This window comes from Talpa europaea, assembly GCF_964194135.1.
Source record: "Talpa europaea genome assembly, chromosome: 3".
Taxonomy (NCBI): Eukaryota; Metazoa; Chordata; class Mammalia; order Eulipotyphla; family Talpidae; genus Talpa; species Talpa europaea.
In genome coordinates this window covers 101,273,474-101,301,323 of record NC_140069.1, presented here as the reverse complement: position 1 = coordinate 101,301,323, position 27,850 = coordinate 101,273,474, and positions in this window count along the sequence as shown.

Below are 27,850 nucleotides of genomic sequence, written 5' to 3'. Positions count from 1 at the left end.
GACTGAGCAAAGATTACAATACATTCTATTTAGAGTGCATTACATCACCCCCCCGGTGACGTCACGTGGGATTCCTGAACTTCTAAATCATTGCGGTCCGCGGGGGAGGGATGGAGGGGCGGGGCCGGCTCGCCGAGGGGGCGGGCTCCGCCCCGCCCAGCCCCCGCCCCTTCAGCGGACCCTGCTGCGCGCGCCCCAGAGCGGTGGCGGCGCCGGCGACCGCGCAAGCAACAGCTTGCAGAGCCCAGCGCCTTGTGACACGGCTCCCTGACATTAGTGGTGTGAGTCAGCTTGGAAACAATCCTCATGGTTTCAGACAGGACCACGGAGGAGGCACGGACACGGGCTCTGCTGGAAGAGGGCCTGGTTGTGTTTGGAGGTGTAGTGATGGAGGACAGGGAAGAGGTTGGGGGGGTGTCCTGTAAGGGTGCGGGAAGGGACTTCTGCAAATAGAAATTCCGAACGCGCCTCCCTCCCCCCACCAGCAGATGTCCAGCTCCTTTTCCCCTGCGGCAGTCATGACCTCATTACAGTGTTCCTGCATCCTGGCTTCTCAGATCACTCACTCGACAACGCTTCTCACCTCCCGCTACCCCACCTCAACTGCCAAGGAATAACTTCATTACTGTGCACATTCAGGGGTAATACAGAGCCCCCACTCTTTCCAAGTCCCCCGTTTTGTGCGCCTGAGAAACTGAGAGTTGTTCCTGGAGGCGAAAGGTGAATCACAGCTAGAGCCAAGTGATGAGCCTGATTTAGATTCAGCCTCATAGCCGGAAGGGCCCTTGGCGATCACTTGCAGATCCTCATCTGTACTCTCCCGGAGCTCACAGGTTGGCAAGTGGCAGAGCCAGAGTCGGAATGCCGCATCCGGGGGCCTGGTCTGCAGTAAATGTCCTCACAGCTCTGTGAGAGAAGGAATCTGGCGTTTTCAGCATCCTCCAGTCCTCATCAGCGTCCTCTGCTTAATTTCCTTTCAGATGGTCTCCCTGTGAGTAAGACTCAAAGGCAAGGTATAGGCTAAATTCCAGCCCATCCCAAAAGGTCACTGTCAGCCTTGCAGCAGCTCACACCTTACAAAGCACTCACACCCAGGTGATGTCCCTTGGTTCTCACAACCCAGCACAAGGAGAAGAAGATGGGTGGTGATTATCCCGGTCTTACAGATGAGCTAATGCAGACTCCAGAAGGTTAGGGGGGCTGACCCGAGATCACTTGACGAAGGACAGCACTGGCACCATCCTGTTTTCAAACCCTAAATCCTACCTTGCTCTGTTCTAGAACCAGGAGCAAGCATGCCCTTCTCATAGGTTACTGGTGGTTAGAACCTCTACTAAGGACACCTTGGCTGGGAACTAGACTTTGCTTGGGAACAGTTTAGCCCCCATTAACAAACAATAATCATTCCTGACATTTATGTAACATCTGACATTTATATAGCACCTCTCAGCCCAACGCATGATAGCCATGACTGTGCAGTTTGCCAGAGAGTCATGACTGGACTGGCTAGAAATTGTAATGCTTTGCCTGGATTGTCACATACTTCTGAGCTGGTTTCACCACACTAAATGGAAGATCTTTGTGTTTTCTTTCTGTTCAGTGTTTAAACACTGCTGACACACCCCCCCGCCCCTTTCCTTTAGTGTTCCTTGAGCCCACAGGGACTGAGGAATGTTTCTCACAGCCTTATTCAGAACTCACAACTTAGTTTTCTATTTGTTCTTTTGCATATACAGCCCTGAAGGAACTGCAAAAGATGGGTTCCAGTCCTAACTTGAATCTTAACCAATAAAACTTTAATATGACAGCTCAATTACCTGGGTTTACGGAAGGAAGCAATAGCCTGCTAAGGAACAGCCTCCGTGCCCACATTCCCACTCAATTACCAGGACAGCCTTTCCCACTTAGCGCAGCTATCTATCTACCACTTTCTCCTTCAGAGAGAATGCATGAGCCAGACAGGGGCTAACTGGACGCAGAAAAAGGACCCAGCTTGACATACAGACCTCAGTTTGAGAACCGATCTATTTTTTCCCCAGCTTATAAGTAGGCAGCAAAGGGATAGAATGGAGAATTAATAAGCAAAGACTAACCAATAATCAAAATATTTAAAAACCTGCAGATAGTTAATCACCATATAAATGTTTAACATTTACCTCCCAGTATTCTCTAAACAGAAACATGTATACATATATATGAGCTTCAATGCAAGTAGTTTATCAGTTTCTAGTAATATCCAAATCACTTGTTGCTCTTTAAAAATTATTGCTGACCTCTTGTTTGCTATGCAGTCATTAGCTAAACAATAACTTTTTTGGGCCATAGTTGGACATGGGAACACACATCAAACTTCCAATGACTTCCCCAACTACTTGATAATCATTTGCGTGCTTAGAATCTCCGTAAGTGAATCATTTCTCTGAACATCAGCAGTACTGTTCATGGTGCTCACTCCTCTCTCACCATCTGCTGAACTGACAGCACTTTCAAATTGTATTACAGACATGTACTTATAGATTCCAGATCTCTATTACCAAGTAAGTCTGTTTCTCACATACATACACAATTGTTTTTAATGTAAATTAAAGGGAGGTGGTATTCATGAGTGTGGACTCTAATATATATTAGGCTCTCTGAGTTGGAATCTCAGCTCTGCTACTTGATTTTTAAAACCTCTGCATCTCAGTTTCCTCACCTACGTAATGCGGAAGTAACTCGAGTGAGTTAGAATTATACTTGGCACTTGCCCTCATTTTTATTAGTGAAATGTGGCTAAGGCCATACTGGTGGGCATTCAGAAGTTTTAGCAAGCTTGACCAAATAAATGAAAAAGAAACCTGTTTCCCCATAATTCTTCCAATCCCACAAATACCCCTGCATGTAGCAACTATGCCAAGCAGGCTCTGTTCCTTAGCATATACAGAGTCCTGTGCTATGGACTGAAATTCCTGCATACCTCATGTTCACCCAGTCTCCTTCAGGATCTCTCAGCTCAAAGTCCCAAGGAAGCTGCAGTTATCAGAAGCAACCATTTCAAGGGGTACCTCAGCTGGTGGTAGCCATCACCCCAGGGCATTTGGCTGCTAGGACGCCAGCCCAACCACCAAGAATGGCATGTTACCCATTAGGACTCCACCCTTATGGCCTGGGGTACCATCTAGTCAGGGTCCTCCCCATCCCCAGCACTACTCTTCCACTAGGTAGTGGCACAGGTGGAGTACAAGCCTCACCAGGAGCCAGCACAACCCACACAGTGATTGGACATGTGAGGACCAATTGTCACCTATACAGACAAATGAGAATCAATGAGACACCCCTGCTAGATGAGGGGTTAACCCTTTCATTGCTGGAGCAAGAGGCAGTCCAAGGAGAGAGGCCTAGTGAAATGCAGTATGGAATAGCACTGGGAGGTGGAGGTCAGAGGTCAAAGCAATAGGTATTTACCAACCCCTGTGGAAGAATTTTACTATTTTAACAACTTTACACCCTTATCAGTGCTTACCTACTGAATATCAGGCCTAAAGAGAGCAATCCCACAGATCCTCAGCTGGGGAAAATACTTTAGCCTTGTGCTTTGGATTCAGTCATTTCTCCAACATTCATCAAAGGTTGACTGATCTACCCTGTCCTGAGGGGAAAAAAAAAAGCAAAAAAATCTCATTCTTCCGAGCTCCTAAGTAGACGCTCTCAAACTTAGCAGCATACGTGCATTTGGACTACTTGTTGAAAACAGTTTCTAGGGTCAGACTTCCCCTGACATTTCAGTTCTAAGGTCTGGCAATGAATACAAGATTCTGCACTCCTGATTCTGATGAAAGCATCTGAGGAACACACTTAGAGTGGTTAATGAGTAGTTCATACATGGACATTGACTTTGGAAAAGGCTGGGGAGGAAACAGGAAGAGGAACATGGTGATGACCTGCAACCGTAAGGTTGCACTGGACCTCATGCTCAGAGGGGCTTTATGCTTGGTTTAAGGCTCTGATATGGATTTCTTGAAATTCTTAATTTTATCTTTTGTTCTTTGTCACTGAAGTTTGTATTTTGTCAATGAAGACTCATGGAACGAAGGGCATGCACATGAACAGAGGTGATTCTGTGCAATTAGCGCTTACTGTTTAGTCCCATGCATTTTTATTACTTCTGATGCCTCCTGAGCATAACATTCTGGTGAAACCATGAGTTTAGGAGACTCAAAGTATGTAAGGTAAACTTGTCTCCACTTCGGCTGAGTGTGATGTGAGTGTGGTGGGTGCTGACAACCCTAAGTGACCAACCACACTTTTCTTTGAAACCAGAACTACTTGGAATGCAGGAAGAGGCAATGAAGTCCTAAAAAACAACCATCATAAATATACATTGAAAATGATGACACCAAAGAAAAGGGAAAGAGGACAGTCTTTAGCTCTTTTTTCCTTTCAGCCTTTCCTCACTCAGCAGAGGAGGCAGAGAGTTGGTAATATATGTGCACAGCAGCAGTGGAAAGTAAAAACAATAGAGGGTTTCCTCTGCTCTTAAGAACAAAATACATACGCACATACAAAGCATAAAGTACAACTTATGTGCATTCAGTGATTCCACAAACAAAAGTTAACCTATATTTACATTTAAGACTGGCACAATATAAAGAATGGTAAAATGAAAGCCTAGAATTTTGTCTTTTTCTGTTTTCCAAGAAGACATTAAATAGCAAGTTGAAAACACCATGACGAATTAAGAGATTAACAACAGAAAAGAGGAAAATCTTTACATTTTATCACTTTGGCTAAGATCAAATGTAAAATCTTTATATTTAATATCTTTAATGGCACTTTGCCATCTTTGACCAAGGGGTCCCACATTCTTAGTTAGCCAACACTAACTACAGACAAAAGATTGAAACAAACTGCCATGCCCCAGCTTCCACACTCACCAGGCTGAGGATAAAGGCAAACAAGAGTAGCAGTTCTAATAGCATCAGGTTTGCCATTTACTAGGTGTGTGACCACGGCCAGCTTTTTTTAACCTCTCAATCATCAAATTCTTCATCTGTGCAATAGAGATATTAGCATTTCCCTTTCAGGATATTGCAAGGATTCAATGAACTAATATATGTGTTAGGGAAGAATTTAATAAAATAATCTATGTCAAGTGCTTAGCACTTCGATGGCATTTAAATGTGCTCAGTAAATGTTCCCTACATAAAATTACATGAAGACTATAATATTGAATTTCTGTGAATTAGAATGGAGGAATCAATCTAATTCATCCTCAAATGAAGAGACTTAGTAAAAGCCACTTGTATTTGAAGGAGAAGATATAGAGTAACAGTCTGACCTGAGTTTGTGGGTGACAGAACAATTTTATAAAGCTGATGTTCTAGTTGAAACCCTCACTATTCTCACATCTAGTCTTGACATACAAATGCATTTTTTCACAAGCAATTATGTAATTATTAACTCCTGTATGGCTTAGATTTTCTGGAATCATTTTGTAAAATACTAACAGTTTGTAGCGCCAGGAAGGTCACGGAGCAGGTTTTCTATGATCCCAGCCTATGGGTAAAGGAAGAGTCCTGGAGCCCTCGGTAGGTTTCTCAGGCTTTTATTGAGCTTTACATGTAATGTGGCAAACAGGTACACCGCAAGCAGGGGTGCCAAGGGGCCAGGAGGCCAGAAGGCCTCCAAGCCCCTGGCAAGTTTTTACTCTGGCCTTCTCTGGCTTCTCTCTCCCCTTCTCTCTCTGGTCTCTGGCTCATGCTTCTGCTTCTCTCTGTGACTATCTCAGTACTCCTCCCATGGCCCACAGAAGTAAGACAGACAGTTTGCAACACCGTAACAACTGCAGGTTCCCCCCCACCACCCTCCACCACATTAGGCAGGGCAATCCTGGCAGAAAAGATTGAAATCTATTTACCCTACACAGGTCTAACTCAAAAATGTCATACACTTACAATGGAGATGGGGGTGATGTCAACTTGGAAAATGTTGAAGAGGGGCAGCCTGGTCACTTGGTTCCAGCTTGAGAGACCTCATCTAGAAGACCATCATTGCCAAGGGCCTAACCTAATCCTATAGGGATTACTGTTTACACCACTTTTGAAAATGAAATGTTTTCTCTTGAACCTAGATGAAAATAAAAAACTTCACTTATGCCAAAGAATATTACTGTATTAACATCCCTCTAAAAATTAATTTCTCTTAATGTGTTCCTTTTTTTGAGAGACTTGATTAAATGAAAAACTATTTTTCCTGTCTTGAAATTCACTGAAAGAGATAGACACCTGTTCTGAATAGTGACCCAGAATAAAAGTGCTGTGTCAGCACACTCCAAAAAATTTTATTCATTTCCTTAAGATCAATGGTAAGGGAAAAGTAACAGCTTTACAATAATTAGGAGTGTTTTATATATAGGGAAGTTTCATTTAGGCTAAAACATTATTGATATCACATAAATTAATATTGAGTGTCAGGGCACATGAACTGATACTTCACATCCCACCTCTTTTTATATCATCATTAACCATGTGTTTAACTCATGTACTGCTGATACAGAAAGTTAGTCTCATCTCTTTAGGGGCATTTAGGAATACCTTATTGAAATGATTCTTGAGAATTTCAGTAGCTTTTAAACCTAATTGATCATCAATTCCTCCTTCTTAGATGATACAGAATATTTAAAACCTGGGAAGTTACTCTGGAATCAGGAAAATTATCCACTGAGTGAGTCAGAAAATATAAGCCTTCCCCACCCGACCCCCCAGTTTTCCCTCTCACTTTGGTTTTCAAATGTTCTGTCTATAGCTTTCATGACAGAGCCCTTACTTGACGCTTGAAGAGAGTACAGTACAAGCAGTACACTGGGACACTGTGCTGTTAGAAAAGCCATCTATTTTCAAGACTTCTGTGGCTATTTAATGCCATGCCAAAGTCTGAGAGCAAGGAAAGAACACTACTATTTGTAAGCACCAACTCTGGTCAGTCTGTTATATATTTTATCTCATTTAATCCTGACAACTCTGGATGAAAGATATTATTATTCCTGTTTTACTGAGAGAAATATTGAAACTCAGATTGGCTAAGTAATTTTACCAAGGTCACACAGCTAATCAGAAAGGCACTAGGTTTTGAACCTATTCTAACTCCCCAAGCCCCATAGTCCATCACATCTGCGATAGCAGACTTTATTTTGAGACTCTCCATTTCTCCTTTCGCCACCCTGCATAACATTATTTTGCTTTGTTGAGCAACCCACCCACATCTGTTTATATAACACAAAGGTTGAAAAATACGGTGCCTCTCAGTGATAATTTTGTGGGGAGTTTTACCTTCATAGGCTAACTCTGTGTTTATGGAGGGGAGAAGTAGACTTGTTTGCTGAAGAACAGAAGACCCTGCATAGCAGCATCTTCATTATCGTAGGTGAGCCAGGCATGTTACAGCCCCATTTGTATTGGGGGGACTGGGATCTAGAAAGCCAGCAGCCACAGAGGGTACTTATTATGGAGTGAACAGTTGAACATGACTTCCACATTAGTCCCTCCCCACAGCCCCCAGGAAGACAAAGAGCAAAGGCAGAGGAGGCACAAGTTATAGGTGTGGAGGCTGGATTTGTCTAAACATTGTATTTGCCAAAGAAAGACAAATGCAAAGACAAGAATCACCATCAGAATGCTGGAGTCTTATTTATCTCTTTCATTTAAATAGTTACTCATCCATTTTCCACTTATGACTTTGAATACGTGAGATACTATGTAAAAATGAACGGTGTAAATTAGGATAGCTTTTCAAGAAGTTCAAATACTTGTTATACCTCTCCATAACCAAGAAAGTCCTTTATGGTCATGCTTTTCCTTTTTTAATGGAAATACTTTCATTGTTTCAGCAGATTATAAAATACCTGCCTATAACAACCTCCAGTAACATTCAAGTGTTTAAAACACAAAGTAAATTTCTCCCTATAATTCCATCCAGAGATAACCACCATTCAGTTTAATGAATATCCTTTTAGAAATTATATTATACATAGAAACATAAATTGCATGAATGTGATCAAACTGTATTTTCTGTTCTCAAACTGCCTTTTCCCAATTTACAATTTTTTGTGGACCTAGAATACTACAATACGATGTTATCCTTTTTCATGGTTATATACAATGCCATTGCTTTGTATATAATTATATATAATGCCATTGCTTTGTATATTAATGCTTTCCATTAATTCTGAATGGTTATGCATGTAGTTTTAGCAATTTGCTGCCTTTATAATGAGTACTCCAGTAGACACCTTTCATGTATTTGTATATATATACTTTTCATAGAAATGGTATTGCAGGACCGCAAGTTTTACACATTTTAAATGTTGCTACACATTACCTGATAGCCCTCTAGAACTAACTGTCCAACCTACAGTGAGAGTGGCCCCTGTCCCCACATACTTGTCAATAGGGAGCATCTTTCAAAAGTAATTAAGTCTTACATGAGATATCAAAGAGATGAAAGTCTGTCTTACAAGCTGAAAATTAATGGCTTCTATAAGGGTCCTATAATAAGCAGAAGACTATCACAAATGCAAGGTCCAAACAGGTCCTTCTATAAGCAGAAGACCATCACAAATGCAAGAGATCTTAATATCAGAATTCATACTCATAAACTACCCTAACAACAGCCAACCGTGATTATTATTATTATTTTTATTATTATGTCCTACACATCTCATGCAAGTAGGATGACCCTTTGGGTTATCCATTCTACAGAGGAAACTGATTATAGAGATAATGTAGTCACTTGCCTACATAGATAGTAAGAAGTGTAGGTGGGATTCTATTTTTTAAATCTTTTATATTATAGTAATATATATAACATAAAATTATATATAATTTCCTACAGAGGAAACTGATTATAGAGATAATGTAGTCACTTGCCTACATAGATAGTAAGAAGTGTAGGTGGGATTCTATTTTTTAAATCTTTTATATTATAGTAATATATATAACATAAAATTTTACCTTTTGGACCACTTTTTTTTGAAGTGGATTTCATAATGTATTATATAATTTACAATGCATTATAATCTCATAGCATTGTTTTCACTGAGGCATAGCATTTTCTTTTTTTTTCTTTTTTCTTTTATATATTTTTACATCATTTTTCATTTTTGCATAATTGGCCACTTTTTAAGTGTACAATTCAATGGTGTTAAGTACATTCATATCATAGTGTAGCTATCACCACTATCCAGGACTTTTTTTTAAAAAAAGATTTATTTATTTTTATACAAGAACTGGGGTACAGGCCAGAGATACAGGGGGTGAGAGGACTCACCAGAGACAGAGCGGGGAACAGAACAGGCAGACTGATGAAATACACTGCTGAGGGGAGCAGTGGGCGAGACAGGAGAGGTCTGCTTCGCCATGTGGGATTCTTGCTGGCCGGCCTGGAACCCGAGCTCACTGCAGAGGCTGCGGACAGCTCCACAGTGTGGCGCTCAACCACCTGCGCCACCAAGGAGGCCCTATTTCCAGGACTTTTTCATTATTCCAAATGGAAACCCTACACCCACTAAACAGTAACTCCCTATTCCTTCTCCTCCTAGACCTGGGATTTGAACTCATGAAATCTGAGGTCTAAGTACCAGTCTCGATAGCTTTGAATGGTTAGCTGCCATCATTTTCTCCTTCACTGTGCATTTAAATTAAACTCAAGGCTTAGGGGTTGGTTTTTTTTTGTTTTTTTGGTTTGTTTTTTTTTTTTTTTGTAAGTAGGACCTGGAGTGATGAAGGATAGCAGCCATAGAACTTCCAGAATCATGGGGGTCACCTGGAAAAGGGGAGCTTGTCAAGAGTACAAGTCAAGCCTTTGCGTTGCTGACTTAGCATTAACCAACTTGCCTGCAGTAGTTAAAATAAACACAAAGCATGGGGTATTGTTTTAGGTTGATGAATCAGTTGCTTTGTTTTGTTTTTTTAAAAAGGAACTGTTTCTACCCTGACTCACTAATCCACATAAACCGGCCAAGGGACAGCAGTGGCATGTGTGGATTTCCTTAGTGCAAATCCTCAATACTCCACAATCTAGAAGAGGGAGAGACTGTATTCTTCGAGATCCAAACTTGGCTCCAAGCCAAGAGACCTAAACAGATGGAACCCTTACATCTCCTTATCTTTTTATGTTGGCTCCACCCTATCCTAAGTTTTGCTTCCCCAAATAGATCCTTCTGGAATACAGCTGCCATCACTCATTCCATTGTCAAGAGGGTAAATGGCTGCCTTTTTGGAGAGAAATACCAGTCTGTAAATCAGCCATCAGGCACTGTTTATCCCACTGATGGATGTCACACATCCACACATATGGGATCTAACCAAAGCTATGAACTTTTTTTTCCAATCCATGTGTTGGATTTTTTTCTCTGTATTTTTCAACATTTTACACTGCTGCTTTAGAATAAATTCTTCTTGGAAAATCAGTTTGTACTTATCATTCAACCCTTTGATTCAAGGCACTGTCCTGAATAAGAAAATGTTTCTCCTCCTGACATGTAAAAAATGTTTTGTAGTCTATCTTCAGAAATAAAAGGCTCAGATTTTTTCTTCTTTTTATACTCAAATCACAGGGAAATTAATAAAGGGTAAATAATCTGGTAAATAATCAAGAAGGAGGAGGAGGGAAAAGGAGACAAAGGAGACAGGTATAGAATGAGACAGTGATAAAGCAGAATACAGAAGTGATGGCTTCATTCCCATGGTGTTGCCTGGTATTCCTCAACTTGCCAGAAAGAAAAAGAAATAATAGTATCCAAGAGTTATGGTACCAGTTTAAAAATAAAAAGAAATTGCAATTAAAATGATTAAACTAAATAAAACAGACACAGGAAACTTAAAGAAAAAAAATAGTTCCTGTGCACTAAGCCTCTGATCCCATTAAGCACTTAAATAATATCTTCCTGACATCATGGCTGTATAAATAACATGTTACTTTCATATTTATGACATCAAGAGATTATATTACTAGTTTATGAAAAAAATGTTTAATTTGCAATTTTTAAAATGACACTGATAGAGATTAGTGTACATTATAGACTTAGGTGCATATGCCATATCAGCTAGTTTTATATTTTATTATAAACATCCCAAGCAGGTGCAAACATACCACTTAAAATAAAGCAAAAGTTAATGTATCTTATAACAATAAAAGCACACCAGCCTTGCATCCAAAAAGAAGGGAAAGTATATGCATATTCCCATCCTACACTCTTCTCTCTATAGCTTTATCTAACTCTTTCTTGGGCACAGTGCCATGTATCTATGAGCCTTTGTATCTTCTGATTAAAAGAAAATAAGTGTAGAATCATGTTTGCTACAGTCTGCTGCCAAAAGTCCATGTCTATAATCCATCATTAAAATGTGACAGTGTATGGCTACAAAGAAAGAAAAATCTCAGTCGTCATGCTCATTTGCAAATGTTTCAGGGGCTGGAGATTGTTTGGCAGACTTGCTGTTTCTAGGTTATTTGTGGAATAACCAGTTTAATTGAGCTGATGATTGCCTTGTGCCTGCATTGCACTTCTGACTTAGATCTTTATTTTCTGCAGTTGGCATCGATTTGTGCTACGTGGTAAGGGAATGGCATGCATTCAGCAAGCCCAAATTCCAGAGTTCCAGCCCACCCCTTCTTTGCCCTTGCCAATCTGATTTCTGAGGAATTTGTCTAGAGTTGCTACAGGGGAAAAAAATGGAAAAGGAACTCCTTGCCCTGCTTTGCAGACAATTTCATCGAATACCTCCTTTGGCTTGAGATTCTTGGCCCTGGTAAGGAAAAAGGGGTTTACGCCTTTATTGAAATGAAGGCCTGCTTAGGATGTTCTCTGTAATTGGAGCACATCCCACTGCATGTAGTACACAATGTAGACCAACCTGTTGCAACCTGGAGAATAGTGCAAGTCAGATATTTGCTACCCAACTGAGCCAGTTGGAAAAAGAAAAGGGTGGGGGGAACATGGGTTAACACCAACCTTGTCCTGACATGCACTAACGCTGTAGCATGAAGGAAAATTGAAAACAGAAACATCAGGAAGATCAGTGAGAAAGCAGGGCCTCTCTTTCTTCCTTTACTTTGTTCCTAACAAATGTTCATCTTCACCTACTCTAAATCATGTCACTGGAATAAAGACTATCTGAAAGGGAAGTTCATATTGCAAAGCCAGTGTGGAGAGAAACTGCCCTCGCCCACTGATGGAAATGGCTGTATCCTGCTTTGGAATGAACTCGTTTACCTTGAGCATAGGTACATATCCCAAGACAGTTGAATCTTAGAATCTGAGATTATGAGATCAACAGACATCATTTAAAACAGTTTGTGCTTTCCTTCTATGAGAAGAGGCTAATATCAGCCCTTTTCCAAATGTTCTCGGGTACACAATGAATTTCATCTAAAAACCTCCAAATGGTTCCTCCTAAAATCCCCCAGCAAAGTAAACACAGTTCTTTCCCTCCTTTGGGGAAGAAAAATAAGCTGTATCCTTTCAATGTAGGATGGAAGATAACTTTGACAAACATTTCCAAATACATAAAAAGTCATTCCAATTCAAAGAAGGCATTAAAGGCCTCCCCAGTGGTGCAGTGGGTTGAGCGCCGCGCTATGAAGCTGTCCGCAGCCTCTGCAGCACCGGTTCAATTCCCAGCCAGCCAGGGAGAATCAATCCCACATGGTGTGGCAGGCAGACCTCTCCTGCCTCACCCGCTGCTCCCCTCAGCAGTGTCTTTGGTCCGCCTGCTTGTTCTGCTCCCCACTCTGTCTCTGGTGAATTCTCTCACCCACCCTCGCCTCTGACTGTACCCCAGTTCTTGTATAAATAAAAATAAATCTTTAAAAAAAAAAAGAAGGCATTAAATCAACAAGTGTGCTAACATAAAACAGGAAAGTATGATAACTATTTCATTTTCTTCCACAAAAGTAAATAAAGTACACATATTAGAAGATAAATTCCAAACAGGCTTCTTCACATGACAGAATTTTGAGCAACACTGCTCTATTCTTATTGTAAACAAGTCAGACTGGACACTTAGCAGGCATGACATATCACTGGATTTCAGGGCTCATTTCAAATGTAGGTGAACTTTGTGCTGAACATGAAGATGAGGGACTTGTTCTTAATATGAATTATATGATGGGAGAGCAACAACTTCTAAAGAACACCTGGCCTGCCACAGTATACATTATTAGTCTTAAGTACTACTTTATCTGAAATTAATATAGTTACTTGAGCATTCGTTTGATTAGTGTTAGCATGGTATATCTTTAATATTTATGTGTCTTTATATTTAAAGTGGGCTCATTGTGGACAATATGTAATTGAGTATATTTATTTTATCTACCAGAGTAGTCTGTCTTTTAATTGGTGTGTTTAGACTATTCACATTTAAAGTGATTATTGATATAGTCATAATTATATTTATTATATCTGTAACTGTTTCTTACTTGCTAACTGTCTTTGTTTCTTTTTTGGTTTTTTTTGTTTGTTTGTTTTTTTGTTTTAAAGATTTATTTATTCAAGCATACAAGAACCAGGGTATAGGCCAGATGTGAGGGAGGATGAGGATTTACCAGACATAGTATGGAGAACAGAACGGGCAGACTGACCCAAACTGAGGGGAGCTGCAGGAGAGTCAGGAGAGATCTGCTGCACCATGTGGGTATCTCTCTGGCCGGCCGGAATCCAATCCGCGCAGCAGAGGCTTCAGACAGCTTCATAGCACTGGGCTTAACCACCTGCGCCAGCAGGTCCTCTACTCTTTTTCTGCCTTGTCTGCCTTTAATTGAGCTTTTTATATGATCCTATTTTCTCTATCTTCTTAACAAATCAACTATACATTTTGAAAAAAAATGTAGTACTTTCACAGATTTTGTAACACACATTTACCCCTAATCTAAGACTACTTTAACATCACATCATCTCATAGGTAGATCAGGTATCTTATAGCAGAAAATGCCCAATTTCTCCCTCCTATCTTTTATAACTTTGTTTTCCTTTCTCTTATCTCTAAATTATAGACACTTGACACATTGTTGCTAATATTATTTTGAACAAGGTGTTTTCCATTAGATAGCTGTTGATTTTTAGTTGTGAGGGTGGGGGGAGCAATGATTTCCAAGTAATTTACATGTTGACCTAGAAGCCAGACATCTACACTAATTTACATGACAGTGAGACTAGAAGAAAACAGAGAATAGGCAATTAAGAGATAACAGAAACAGTAATGAGACCAGAATTCATAATCAATCATCGGAATAGCAAGTAACCAGGAAAAGTTGAAAAAAGTGGGAAGATGGGTAGAAATGTAATAGAGAGAATTCATAAAAGAAAAGATGGTTGAAAATCTAAAATATTAAGCTTGTTGCTTTCTTTATGAAATGCAGAGTCTTAGGAAACAAGGATTCTGGGAGGAGATTCAGACCCAGAAATTATCTGATGCTTCTTGACTCTAAAACATTGTTACTTGGAAACAGACTGCTACATTTTATAAGGATAAATGAGTAGGCAAATAGGCAGTATTAAACCTCACCTCACTAAAGCTGAAATTGTATCATAAAGTAGACAAGATTATGGGACTGAAGTGTCAACAGCATCCAAAAATCTCCCCAACCCTTGCAACTTCTTTGCCATATCTCTAAAAGGGAGAAGTTAACTAGATAAACTAAAAGATCACTCAGTACTGAAAATTAAAGATTCTCTGAAGGGTAGATGTGCAGTATAAACACTAATCTACCTATCAAGAATGAATTAGAAATACCCAAGTGTGAAACCCTATAAAAGAAATATTGCCTAACCCATAAGGCATAACGCCACATAATCCTGGGCTACCAGAAATACAGTCACCACATGTAGAATGAATCTATCACTTGAAGGGAATGAAAGAAGAAGTAACTATCATGTTTCTTCCATTGAGGTTTTTGGAGTCCCAGAGGCCCATAAGGCCTCTGAAGCTTTATGTAGCCACTCTAGAGGAGAATGGGTCAAGAGGACATTCTTCTTTTGACATTACTAAGACGATTACATTTGGGAAGAAAGGATGCCTTCTAGATGGACCCTAGCTAGAAATGGCTACAGAGAAATGAAACTCAAAACATAGAAAATAAAATTTCTATTTAGAACAGGGAAATTGAAGAACAAAGAACACTAGAGTAGAGAGAAACACAAGTGAAAAAAAGGATGTGGACATGGGAGATTCATATTTTTGTTGTTGTTGTTCTGCTATTTAATAAGAATCATATCCAGTCATACGTGGAGGTCACAGAAATATTTAGTGTGAGTTGAAAGGATGTCTCTTAGGCAGTTGTCTTCAAAGGGGGCACTGAGGACTTCTGACTGTCCATCACCCCTTATACCACAGCAAAACTCTTGGTGGCACAGAATCTTCACCAAGCAATTCTTCAATGACCAGTTGATCTGATTTCATTTACTTCATGTATTATATTGGAAAGTGTGAAAAATTTTAATACACAAGTTTTATTTCCGAAGTAATTATTTTCAAGAGATTCATCATTTTACTAGAGCAATGGCCTTTTACTAACAAATTAAATCCAGTTAAGCTGAGGAAAAGAAGGGGGGAAAGGAAAAATATGTGTTGAGTGCTTATGTACTAGGCACTGTGCTAGGCTACCCAGATGAGCTCATTTAGTCCTCAAATTCACCTCCGAGAGAGGGATGACTACTCTCTTCTCACAAACGTGAATGAAGCCTAATTCCTGCGGACATACATAAATTGGACTTACTGAAACCTATAAAAAACATATAGATCACTCCAACACATAGGGGGAAAATGTTCTTGAGCAAAACTATGGTATAATGCTAAATTTAAAATAGAATAACAAGTCAAGTGATGATCCATACAATTATTTTATCTTATGAATAATTTCTATTGAAAAAAAGAACAGCAAATGCATGTGATAGATAACATATTTGGTGATGGGTGGTCTTTTGTGAATTGCTTTCTCCATTAAAAAAAAAAATGAGGGCCTCCCTGATGGCGCAAGGGGTTGAGCGCAGTGCTGTGAAGCTGTCTGCCACCTCTGCAGCACGAGTTCGATCCCCAGCCACGGAGCTACCCAATTGGCGCAGCAGACCTCTCCTGCCTCACCCACTGCTCCCCTCAGCAGTGTACTTTAGTCTACCTGCCTGTCCTGTTCCCCACTCTGTCTCTGGTGAATACTCTCACCACCCCACACCTCTGGCCTGTACCCCAGTTCTTGTAATCATAAATAAATTTAAAAAATGAAAAAAAAAGAAACAAAGTTTTCAACAAAGACTTCAAAAATGTAATCAACAATAAAACAAATACAGTGAGTCTTGTAATACATATTATATTTAACCCATCTTACAAATAGTTAAAATGCATAAGGAAAGTCTGCATTTGAGTACAAATCATAAACTTGATTTGAACTCTGTTGTCAATTGCCAGGGAAAGCATTCCAGACTCTAAGAAACTGATTTTTTTTCCTCATTGCTTCAAGAAAATGCTAGAGGGCTTATAGGGCCTCTGGCATGTAAATTGTAGCCATCAGGAGAAAAATGCACTGAACTTACAAGTGATGCTTTCAAAGACATTTTCTTACAGTCCCTTATAACACTGCCACACAGACAGGGTAAAGAAGGGATAGAGAGTTCTTCTGATTTGAAATCAATACAGTGATGAAAAGGAAAAAGAAGTCTTTGCCAAACAGGCATGGTTGAAAGGGGTAACAAGATAGGAGTCTTTCAGCATTTAAAAGAGTTTTGTAAACAGTAGATGGAAAACATCAAAACTTCCAAAAGGAAAGATTTCTCTTCAGTGCCACTTTTGGAGAATGATCAGTAATGTATTTCATTTTTGGTTTAATACGGTTATTAAGTTTCTTTTAAGAAGAACAAAATAGTATTTCCTATGAAGGGTTGCTGATAAGCAAATCTCTTTAGTGTGGTAAGGAATTGTGTGCCTTTATATGAACAGGCTACTACACAGTAGAATAAAACACTATCTACATGAGCTTTCACACAGCAGAGCAATTAATTAACTTATCTCCGTGAACACTGTTCTCACTGAAACTTATTAGAAGTCTGATTCATCTGCAAAGCCCCAGGCAATCATCAATTGCTTCATAATAATACAAAAGAAAAATAAGCTATGGTTATGTTCTCATTTAATATTCTAAGAAGATCCTCTTTGCCCTCTGTCTTTGTTTGAAAATATCTCTATTAAGAGTTTAAAAAAAAAAAACTCCCACTTGACATGAAATATGTTATGGCAGGGAACTGTGGGAGTAAATTACAGAGCCTCCAGGATACCAGATTAAGAAGAGAAGCTGGACTTTCTCAAAGACACACAAATCATTCAACATGTAGCACAACAGGGCATACAGTGTGTTATCGATGCCGAGTTCCAAGCACCATTGTTAATACAGACCAGAAGAGGAATTGTTCATTAAATAATAAAAGGGGGATGGGATAGAGACTCTCAGACAATCAGCGTTAAAGAAGCCGGCAGCAGAGGGACGCAGATTGCACAAGTATTAAACAGCCTAATAGTAACTAGTCGGCTTAGGGTTTTGGTTTAATTCAACTCTCCCACATATCAATCTAATGACGTCTATACGGAGACTATATTTTTATGGACCATAATTAAACAAAAAAAAAAAAGTTTAATATCGTTGACAATATCAATAGCGCCCTCTACAGGAAGCTTATAACCCACAATTTCATTTTTCTTCAATTTGGTGGGGGAAAAGCAAAAGTGAACACCCTCCCACAAGATAAAACTGATAAATTAAAGAAAGAATTGAAATGCTGATGCTCTCCCTGCTTCACATGAAGATTTAGGAATTTGGAGCTAAGCAAAACAAAACCACAATCAGGAGCACTGGTTTATTCTGTGTGTGTGTGTGTGTGTGTGTGTGTGTGTGTGTGTGTGTACATATATATGTGGTGGTGGTGGTTGTGGTGGTAGTGGTGGTGGTTTGCTCAGTTATTTGAGAAAGGAACATTGAAATTTCTGTATTTATCTTTGTATTGAAACTTCAGCCATATTGTCTTTCTCTTTCTAAGATTTACTAACTTCAATATTACACAGCATTACTCAGATTCCTTTTAAGATGCCAGTAGAGTTCACTTTTTTTAAGAATTCATAAATAACTAATATACATACCTTTCAAATTATACTGATTTTCCTAATACGTAGCAAAGGTGCTTATGTTCGAAACTTCTGCTCATGAGAAAATCTGATGTTAAGATATGCCTGTATGAATCCTAAAAAATGTGGCTCTTTAACAACCATGGGAGTTCCTCTCTGTGATCAGTGGTTTCAAATACAGATTCAGAAGCTAGAATCTGCTTAAAGAAACACTTGCAACTGGGTTTTCTGCCCATGTTACAACAACCCTGCAAGTCAGAGATTTAGGCTTCTATCTCACAAGTGAGTTTGTGTTAGTGATTTAATCTTACCTAATTTTAGCACAGTATTGCATTGTGGGGAAAATTTACTTCTGATTTCAGAGCTATCTCTATGGTTATTAGAAGTGACATAAGAAATGCCAACTCTAAGAGAGAAAGCTTTATTATTTTGTGTGATCAATGAAAAAGTGAGCAAGGAGTTCAGAAGCCTGGTTTTAGTTTTCATTTTGCTGTGCCTTTTTAAAGTCAATTAAATTTTCTTAGCCTCAGTTTCTTCATCAGAAAAAAATTATAATAAACATCTTTTTAATAGTTGAGCTATAAGGAAGGAAAGGTAAACAAATAGTTCAGTTTATACGAGCAAGAAAGCAGGTGTTAGCTGAATCTATGACTATCCTGTAGGCATTTGCCAATCTTTATAACCAAGAGGCTAGTATTTTAACGGCCACACTGGGGCCTACGCAAGATGGGGAATTGGAACTAAGACCTCATGTAATGAAGGAGTGGACCTTCCACATACACCACGTAAAGGGAAATAATAAGGAAATCTTCTGTCTCAGACCAGGCTTTGGGTTGGAATATTACATCTTCTCTGAAAATTTATAACCACAGCCTGCCCTTTGAAGGTTTGGGGTTAAATTGATACTACTCATGCACTCCAAGAAACTCCAAGCCAAGAAATTAACCCAATGTATACCCAGCAATGGGAAGAGACCCACAGGGCCTGGCAGATTCTCTCTGACGAACTACCAACTACTCAGTTTTTTTCCAGATTCCTACAGACATAGTTGAATAGGAACTCACAATCCAAAATTATGGATACACAAGGAAACAACTTTCAAGGGTGAGAGATGCAATAATAGCTAAATGAGACCTCCACGAGTTTTCAATATTGGAATGGAAAATACAGAGTATAAAGTAACTAGGCATACAACATTAATGAAATAAATGTGGAATACAAAAATCAGAGAAAGTAATAAGATTCTTTCAAAACACCAGGCAGATTCGAAAAAGAATCAAATACTCAGAAAACTAAAATTACAATTTTAGTGAAAACACAGTGGCTACTTGAATAGATTATTCATATTTGAGGAAAGAGTTGGTAAAATGGAAGAGAATACTTAATAAATTCACCAAAGCAAAAGGGTCAGAGACAGAGGCACAAAATGATAACTGTGAAAGAATATTTATAAGATATTGAGGATCAAAGAGACCACTAACACTTGGTCAATGTCTAATTGAAGTGTAAGATGATTTTTTTAAGATTTATTGATTTATTGATTTATACAAGCACTGGGTACCGTCAGAAGCGTGGGAGGATGAGAGAATTCACCAGAGCCAGAGCAGGGAACATAAGAGGCAGACTGACGAAATACACTGCTGAGGGGAGCAGCGGGCCTGGCAGGAGAGGTCTGTCACACCATGTGGGATCCTCCCGGTGGCCAGGGATCGAATCGGTGCTACAGAGGCTGCCGGCAGCTTCGCAGCCCAGGGCTCAACCGCCACGGCACCAGGGCAGGCCCATAAGATGATTTTAGAGAGAAAGTTTCTGTGATAATCATATAATTTTTGAGAACAGATGAAAGATATGAATGTTCAAATTCAGAAAGCACAAATCCTAAGGAGGATAAATAATAAAAAATTCACACCAAGATCCATCACTGTCAAGCTGCAAACTACTGAAGACATTAGGGCAATACTGAAAGCATCTAGCAGAGGTAAAACAGATAAGGAGGGGTCAGTAGTTTGGTATAGGATAAACTTCTGGTGGTGGTCATGCCAATATATACAGACGTCAAAATATAAATTTGTATACCTGAAATTTTAGAAAGGAAAACAAAAACAAACTCCTGATTATGAGAACAAAGTGGTGGTTACCAGAGAGAAGTGGGAGATAGAAACACTTGCCTGCATGATATTGGGGCCCCTTGCATTGCTCGCATCCTGTACCCATTCTTGCATTTTTTGCAATATTCATGTTTTTATTCTCAAAAATAGTCATAAAAAGTGATCTACTCTTTTACCTCTCTTTTTACTCTCATGGACATAGCTTCTTCCATTGACACCAAAGGAGGATTTGAGCAATTTAGTTAAGGAAGCTGCAGAGGAATCATGTTTGGTTGCTAAGTTAACTAGTAGAAATGGTTATCCACAAGCAAGGCAACAATTCATTGTTTTTAATCTGACATTAAAAACATAATTCTGCTGCCAGGTAAGAACTGTTTTCCAAGGATATCAACACTTTTTTGCCCAACTATTTAATTCTATTTAATACATATTTATACCATTTAATACTGAACTACATATTCAAGTGTATGTTATATATAGTGTTGTTTTATCATTATTTATTTATTTCTTTTAAATTACAAGTTACATCTGTATATTTTAAAAAATAGATATAATAATCAATGAAAGACCCTTCCCCTTAAAGATAATTAATGTCAATTCTTCTTTTAAAGAAATAAATCATAACTATACTGGGCTGTTGGAAAAGTCATGATGCATTTTTTTCTATGTTTTTCAAAGAAAAAATGAGTCACGACTTTTCTGACAGCCCAGTATAAACACTAATTTGGAAGGCATTATGCTTACCACTATCCCACCAATGCTAAACACTAATCTGATATTTTTGGTTAATTTGAACTTTTAAAGATCTCTGGACTGAGAAAAAACCTACAGTTTGAATCTTTCATGTATTATTTTCATTTTGACAATAAGAAACTCTTTAAACTTTTTATTACTATTGACTACAGCATTTAATGGCAAAGGGTTTCACAAGTACTCAAATTACCTTTTTTTATTGTCAGTGGGAAAAAAAACTAGAAAGTACTTCTACAGTGACCATGTTTGAAAACTCTGTTTTTCTATTTTCTCCAGGTATTCTTTGTCTTTCTCATTATTTTACACTGTGTTAAACTTATCTCCTTCACAGATAGCAATTAGTAAACCAAATGTATGTTCATTTATATGTTCCCAAGACAATATTTAAATGAATAATCTTCCTTTGGTTTTTTAATTTAGGAGATGTAATTACTTTAACAGTTTAGGGCTCTTTAAAATGAAATGATCTGTTTCAAATATGAAGATCTTAACACTTAGTCTGAGGGGTTAAGTTTGCTGAATGCTACAAGACTGGGATTAGAAGAAGAAATTGAAACTGCTAAATTCATGTAATTTAATGTTATAGCAGCAATAGGAAACCAATACAGATGCCATTCACAAGATGATTGTAAAACTGTCACCCCGTGGGCTTTGAAAGCAAATTTGCTGCTTTTTCTTACTCTGTTATGATATCATATGCTTGTTTCCACTAGCAGTAATGCACTTGGGGGTTGCCATTGTTAATCTTGCAATTGTACTTTTCCAGTTAAAGACACTAGACCTTTGGCCTCTTTTTCATTCCCAGAGTGTCCAGTGGGTGGCCTATGATGTCTCGCTGCTAACCTGAAACGATATTTCATCCGATCTAATAAGCACTCAGCTCAGATGGTCATCAGTGCAAATGCCACAAGGAAGAGCTCCCAGGAGACCCGGGAAAGTATTCATTTTCCAAAGAGAACTAAAGTCTACATTGATAGCATATAAAATAAGGACTCCTTAAAATGTAAAGAGTGATGAGGCTGTTTCACCCTTTTGTTACGCTGTCAGGAAAAAAAAGCAAAATTTAAATCTTAAGAGGTCTGCCTGCTCATTTGACACTTCAAAGATACAGAAATCTAAGTAATGTACTAAAGAACTCCAGCTTCTGGGCACCCAAAACTGGCTACCCTTTTGCAAGTAACTTTTCCATTCTTTTGCTAATTTTCTGACCTAGAAGCTTCGGAGTATTGTTTTTTCTCCTTCTGATTCAGCCCTGTGACCGAGTTCTCATTTTCTCTAGGCTCCCCCTTTCTCGCTGTTAATAAGCCCACACCTACCACAATTCCCAGCACCGCAGGTCTGTGTCTGATGGCACGCTGATGGACCTCTGCCTTGTGGGTTCATTCTCAGCAATCTAGGCCTCTTTTGCCTTCATTGCCACATCACTATTCGCTCCGTGCTCACTTGACAATGGCTCCCTGCTGCTTCAACCTTAAGTATAAATTCCTGCTTGGTTTTCATGGCCCAACTCTGTCTACACAGCCTTGTCCCCACTCCTCTCAACATTCCTTCTCTCTTCCAGACAGCCAGGCAATTTGCACTGATTCATTAAATATAGCTTTTTCTTCTTATAATGCAAGAGAAAAAGACCAAGCTAAACAAGACTCGGACTCCTTCCTTTGACAAGTATGTAGATTGGGAAAGAGAGAGACAAACAAGCTAATGAGCATTTTAGAAACTATTTGTAAATGAGCATTGCAAGAGAACACCAACAAGGGCAGAGGGAGCTGTTCTTCAAGTGAGGGAAAGATAGGCAGGTCTCAAGAGGGAGATAATTGAAAGATGAGTTGTCATTTTGAGAAGTTAGCATTTTCTGGAAGATTCTGCAATGAACAGTAGACTCTAGTAATATTTATGCAACAATATAACAAAAGGTAAATAAAACTCAACCCCTCCAATATCCCTCTGGGAGAAAGTACCCATCTCATACTATTGCTATTTTGTACTTGAGTAATTATTAGGTCAAGTGCATTAAATGAGTCAAATTTTATTAGGAATTGACCGATCAGCAAATCCATATAGCTCATTCTGGTGAGAAATGGATAGCTCAAAGATAATAACTTCCCAAACCTTAAAACACCTAAAAAGTCAACAGGGGACAAATTGTGATAAACAAATTTTTGTTCTTGGGGAGACCAACTGGCTTAAATTGTTGGATAAAATGTATTAGAGCCAGAGATAGTGTCTTTACCCGGGCCCCTGGGATAACATGACTTTATCCTCTACTTAATATATCATTATCCATCATCACCTTTTATTACTGTGGCTCAGCCAACTCAAAAGCCTATTATTTCCCCATTTCAATCCAATGTAAGCTTTATCAAGACAATCCTCTGACTTTCAGACAGATATCAGAAAACAAGAAAAGTAAGTACCAAAAACTACAGACCAGTGGATTTGGTGTCAAACCTCTAGTAACATTCTGGAACAAACTATTTAAAATCACATGAGCAGTGATTTCTGGGAGTCAATATAGATTCGCAAAATCAGTCTTTCACCTTATCAGTCACATTTCCCTTTTTGACAGTTTTGCAGGTCAGGAAGATGAAGGAAATGTCACAGACAAAAATATATCTTAATTTCAGCAAAGAAGTTGACATCTGTGGACAAGAATAACATGAATGACAGTATAGTTGAGTAGATTTGTAGCTGGTTGAACAACTCTATCCAGGAAAGTGGAATGTTTGATGAATCACTGCCTACCCAAAGGGCAGTCACCATGGCAGACTCCCAAGTGCTATCTATGGTTTATCCAGTCCAAAATTTCACTTAATGATGGATGAAGACACAAAAGACATGCTTATCAAAACTGCAGGTGTGACAAACCTGGGAGAAAAGCCTAATTCATTAAATGTCAAACAAACTTAGAGAGGGAAAATGATCTCAAACTAAAAGAACAGACTGACATGAAAAAAAAATTAATAGGAATAAATGTAAAATCATCCATTAAAAATCAAATGCTAAAGTAGGGAGTACGGGAGACTGAGGTTAAAGCAGTTTTGTGAAAAAAAAAAAATTACCAGGAATTTTAAGTGACTGAACACAATACAATCTATTATAGTAAACTTCAGATCTCTTTAAAGCTCTATGAAAACCATGTTGACTTCATAGATTAATAAAATTTTGTTTAGTTTCAGCAGAAGCCCTTCTATGATCACCCAGGGTAGTCAGCCCGAAGTAAAGAACCCTGGAATAGTATAATTAGGCCACCATCAAAACTACTTTAGACCATGTGCTTTATCAAAATTGTAATATCAAGACAATGGAGATTATAGACTCAAAGGCCTTGGTACATCTTAATTACAATCTTCAGTTTACAGAATTCAGTTGTATGTTGAGCCTGAAAGCTGTAACACCTTTAATGGTGAAGGTTCTGGAAGTATGTTAAATAAAAAGCATTTAAAGAGATCTGAGGCATTTTCTCTAAAAAAAAAAAAAAATTAGGATAAACAAAATGACAGCCTCCCAAAATTTGAAGGCTGCCATTTTTAAAAACATGCAGACTTATGCTCCATAGTAGCCCTATCCAGTGGACTAGTCACATATATAATTCCAGTCACATATGTAATTTTAAATGTTTTTGTTGCCACACTTAAAATAAGAAACAGGTGAAATTAATTTTAATAATACATTGCACTTAACTCATTACCTCAAAACTGTCATTTCAACATGTAATCAGTATAAATTTTTTTCATATTGAGTTTTTGAAATCTGGTATGAGTTACATTACAAGTGCTCCATAGCCAGTGTGGGTAGTGGCTACCATATTGGACAGCATGGCTCTATAGCTTCCCAAGGCAGAAGAGAAACAAATTGCAAGTTGTTGGAGAAGGAAAAGTTTCTAATAAAACTGTCCAAAATTGGAAAGAGCCCCTGATAGAATGATGAGGTCTCTGTCATGGGATATCTTTTAATTAAGACTAGGCGACCACCTGTCAAGGACTAGTCAGGTGTTTCAATATGGGGTAGGGGCAAGATGCATACTATTAAAGTCCATTCTCAGTCTGAGGCTCTAATTCTATGCCTGTCAGATTTTGAAATTGAGATTGTTTGAACTACCAGTTTTATGATATTCTAGGGCAAGTGGTCAATCTGATCTTTTTAGTAATAAAATTGTTCTTGATTTACCATTTATTTATTTATTTATTTATTTATTTGTGTTTTTACACCTTGGTATTTATATATACCACACCACACCCACCAGAAAAGTCCTAGCGAAACAGGGGTATAGTGGTGCTACAGCAGGGTCTAAAGACAGTGGCCAGGGAGAGGACATGTCACTGGGGATTTTCATCCTTGCACACAATTGCAAGATCACTCAGGTTCAAGGAACAACAACAATGGGGTTTATTCAACAAATAGGGTAAATAAAAAGTTCTTAGGTCCACAAGGAGCCAGCTAGCTCACCTTAGAGAGGATCCATGGTGTCCAGAAGTTGCGAACAAAAGGTAGCTCACTCAAAATGGTGCCAGTCCGCCCAGGAGGGCCTGCATTACATGCCATGGCAGCAAGCAATGGGTCAGGGTCCAACTCACCGCAGCTGGAGTTGCTCACAGGCAGGGCCACTGAGATGACACCGAAGCAGCCCGCAGTGACAGTTTGAATTTCGGAATTGCCAGCACCCAGATGCTGGACCAGACAGCAATGGAGGCAGCAGCAGTGCTGGACGGTGAGATACACTGAGTTTACAGCTCTCAGAAGTGACCTGGACACTGAATGCTGAGCACCCTCAGCAGTGCTGGGCAGCAATGGCCAGTGTTAGAAATACCAGCGTTAAGGCTTTTTTGTGGATTGTTGGCCTGCACCGACAGCAGACGGCTCTTTGAGACACCAGGCCACACTCAGGCGGTGGCGGTGGGACCGGGGCAGATGCAGCCGCCTGGTGGCTGCAAATACCTTCAACTTCTCCGGAGGTCGGCCGCCAGATGCTGCGTCTTTCTTTTTTCTTTTTCATTCCTCCGAGGCCAGGCAGCGCTCTGAGCGAGCTCTGGCTTGGCGCTCACAAGCCAGCCGGCGCCTGGGGGAGGGGCTGCCCACAGGCTGCAACTTCTGGGCTGATGAGGAAAACCGCAGCACTTTTCTAATGGGTCCCGAGTTTAGCTGGCCTTGGGAAAGAGAGCCAGTCTTATATTTTTCTTTTTCTTTCTGGCTTATTTCGCTGAGCATGATCCCTTCCAGCTCCATCCATGTTGCTGCAAATTGCATGAGTTTATCTTTTTTGATTGCTGAGTAATATTCCATTGTGTCTCACTCATAGCAGGAATTTAGAAACCCTAAATAAGGGACCAGGAAAAAGACTAATTATAATAAAGTAAAAATCAAAATCAACAAGCAACTATAAACCAGAGACACACTGGGGGTGTGGACAGGGAGTAGGATCAAAACAAAGGGGGGTGGGAATTGTATGGGGACTATAACCAAGATGAATATGCATACATTGTGCAAAAATGAAAATGATATAAAAATATATAAAATTAAAATAATAAAAATAAATAAATAAGAGAGCCAGTCTTGCCCACAGGCCACACTGCAGACCCCGGTTTCACTAATACCATTCACAACTATCAAATCAACCCCACTTGACCCCATCCATTGTTCCCTCTTCCCGCCCCTCTGGCATTGCCTTTTTTTTTTTCAAAGATTCATTTATTTATGCATACAAGAGTTGAAGTGTAAGCCAGAGGTGCAGGGGGTGATAGGAGTCACCAGAGACAGAGTGGGGAGCACAACAGGAGGAATGACTGAAATATACTGCTGAGGGGAGCAGAGGTGAGTCAGGAGAGGTCTGCTGCACGATGTGGGTAGCTCCCTGGCTGAGGATCAAACTCCGTGCTACAGTGGCTGTGAATAGCTTCATAGTGCTGAGACGTAACCCCTTGAGCTACCAGGGAAGTCCCATCTTAGAATGTGGGTTATTTTTGTTATTTTGTTCATTTTGTTTATTTTTATTCCACATGAGGGTGAAATCATCCAGCTTTGTGTTTCTCTTTCTGATTTATTTTACTCAGCTTAATCATCTCAAGTTCCATCCATGATCTAGCAAAAAGCAAGAATTCATCTTTTTTATTTAGAGTTTATTTAGAGTAGCATTCTGTTGAGTATATGTACTACAACTTCATCCAGTCATTCAGGAATGAAATTGTTGGCTTCTATGGTATTTCTATTTTTCATATTTAAAGGAATCTCCAGACCCAGCCAGACTTTCTCAAGCAGATCCTACCAATCTAGTTATGCAAATGCATGGCACATCTTACACCAGAGCCAATTTGCCCCCTGCACCTTCTATTGTGGAGTGCAGTCTGTTATCCATGAAGACAATCCATGTACTTGGCACAGGCTCTAACATGTGGCTAACAAACTATTATCGCGTCATTGAACTGAGCTCAGTCTGGAAATAACCCACCTAGAACATGTGTCTAACACACATACTTAATTGTACTCATCAACCAGCTTGCCTTTAGTTCCAGTTTTGCATTAAGTTTCTTAACAGAAACAAGTGAGTAGCTGTGCTAAGAACTTTGTTAAGAAAGGCCCTTCTCTGGAGGGAAACTGGAAGTGCTATTCCAAAGGACAGCTACCCACAAAAGAAGAGCATTTGCTTGTGTTTAACCAGTCACAGTCCCAGCCCTTATAGTCTGCAAAAGCTAATGATTGCATCAACATACAATCACTCTGACCCAGTTGAATAAGCACTCTGTGTTTGAGGAGCCATCCTAATTCTCCTACACCACAGTCTGGAGAAGCTAGAAAAGCTCTGGTGGGAAAGAGGATGAGGTGTGGAGGGAGACTGCCTGAGTTCAAGACCCACTT